Genomic DNA, 2,500 nt, shown 5'->3' with positions numbered 1-2,500 from the left:
GGCTGTTAGGGTGGCACAGAAATCCCTCGGAATGGGAAAACGGGTCATTTTCGTGTCGCCACATTGCATACGAACCGCATGAAACTTCCAGAGGCATTTGCAGCAGGAATGCATGTGCACTCAAAAAAGTGAATATTTCTCACGGATAGACCCCGTGATACGCTAGAAATTGGCGGGGATGTCTCTCTTGTGGCTCACGGGGCTGTTAGGGTGGCACAGAAATCCCTCGGAATGGGAAAACGGGTCATTTTCGTGTCGCCACATTGCATGCGAACCGCATGCAACTTCCAGAGGCATTTGCAGCAGAAATGCATGTGCAGTCAAAAAAAAATTGATATTTTTCACGGATAGACCCCGTGAAACGCTAGAAATTGGCGGGGATGTGTCTCTTGTGGCTCACGGGGCTGTTCGGGTCGCACAGAAATCCCTGGGAATGGGAAAACGGGTCATTTTCGTGTTGCCACATTGCGTACGAACCGCATGAAACTTCCAGAGGCATTTGCAGCAGGAATGCATGTGCACTCAAAAACTTCTATATGTTTCACGGATAGACCCCGTGAAACGCTAGAAATTGGCGGGGATGTGTCTCTTGTGGCTCACGGGGCTGTTAGGGTGGCACAGAACTCCCTCGGAATGGGAAAAGGGGTCATTTTCGTGTTGCCACATTGCATAGGAACGCCATGAAACTTCCAGAGGCATTTGCAGCAGAAAGGCACGTGCACTCAAAAATTTTAATATTTTTCACGCATAGACCCCGTCAAACGCTAGAAGTTGGCGGGGATGTCTCTCTTGTGGCTCACGGGGCTGTTAGGGTCGCACAGAAATGCCTCGGAATGGGAAAACGGGTCATTTTTGTGTGGCCACATTGCATAGGAACGGCATGAAACTTCCAGAGGCATTTGCAGCAGGAATGCATGTGCACTCAAAAACGTCTATATTTTTCACGGATAGACCCCGTGAAACGCTATAAATTGGCGGGGATGTCTCTCTTGTGGCTCACGGGCGCTGTTAGTTAGGGTCGCACAGAAATCCCTCGGAATGGGAAAAGGGGTCATTTTCGTGTTGCCACATTGCGTACGAACGGCATGAAACTTCCAGAGGCATCTGCAGCAGAAATGCATGTGCACTCAAAAACGTCTATATTTTTCACGGATAGACCCCGTGAAACGCTAGAAATTGGCGGGGATGTGTCTCTTGTGGCTCACGGGGCTGTTAGGGTCGCACAGAAATCCCTCGGAATGGGAAAACGGGTCATTTTCGTGTTGCCACAATTGGCATACGAACGGCATGAAACTTCCAGAGGCATTTGCAGCAGAAATGCATGTGCACTCAAAAACGTGAATATTTTTTCACGGATAGACCCCGTCAAACGCTCGAATTTGGCGGGGATGTTTCTCTTGTGGGTCACGGGGCTGTTCGGCTCGCACAGAACTCCCTTGGTCCACCTGATTTGTGCATACAGGCAGCAACTAAAACTCTGTAAACCTGCTGTGAGGACATCTAAACAGTGGACCAGTGAGGCTGTGGAAGATTTGCGGGCGTGCTTAGACTGTACTGACTGGGATATGTTCACGACTGCTACCAATAGTCTGGATGAACTCACAGAGGCTGTGTACATCAGCTTCTGTGAGGACTGCTGTATCCCAACACGTACCAGGGTGAACTTTAACAACAACAAGCCCTGGTTCTCAGCAAAGCTCAAAAGGTTGAGGTTGGAGAAGGAGGAAGCGTTTAGGAGTGGGGATAGAGACAGATTCAAGGAGTCGAAGAACAGGTTTAGCAAAGCGGTGAGAGAGGCTAAACGACTGTACTCAGAGACACTAAAACACCAGTTCTCTACTAACGACGCTGCTTCTGTCTGCCAAAGGGCTCAGGCACATCACCAACTACAAACCCAGAGCGCCCCACACCACTAACGACTCCCGCCTAGCCAACGACCTGAACGAGTTCTACCGTAGATTTGAAAGACAATTGGACTGTCCTGAACCACCCCTTCCCACCCAAGAGGCCCCATCCCCCACCCATACTACAGAAACGACTCTCTCCTTTCAGGAGGGAGAAGTTAATGGGCTTTTCAAGAGGCAGAATCCACGCAAAGCAGCCGGGCCGGACTCTGTCTCTCCAGCCACCCTCAGGCACTGCGCTGGCCAGCTGTCTCCGGTGTTCACCAACATCTTTAACACCTCCCTGGAGACATGCCATGTACCAGCCTGTCTCAAGTCCTCCACCATCATCGCTGTGCCCAAAAAGCTAAGGCCAACAGGACTAAATGATTACAGACCGGTCGCCCTTACATCTGTGGTAATGAAGTCTTTTGAGCGCCTGCTCCTGGCACACCTCAAAGCCATCACAGACCCTCTCCTGGACCCCCTTCAGTTTGCCTACAGAGCCAACAGGTCTGTGGACGACGCAGTTAACATGGCCCTCCACTTCACCCTACAGCATGTGGACGCCCCAGCATCCTACGCCAGGATCCTGTTTGTGGACTTCAGCTCTGCCT

Source organism: Petromyzon marinus, unplaced genomic scaffold, assembly GCF_048934315.1.
Source record: "Petromyzon marinus isolate PM22_M1 ecotype Great Lakes invasive population unplaced genomic scaffold, UKy_Petmar_22M1.pri1.0 PM_G_Scaffold_8, whole genome shotgun sequence".
In the NCBI taxonomy this organism is placed as follows: domain Eukaryota; kingdom Metazoa; phylum Chordata; class Hyperoartia; order Petromyzontiformes; family Petromyzontidae; genus Petromyzon; species Petromyzon marinus.
This window is presented reverse-complemented; position numbering follows the sequence as displayed.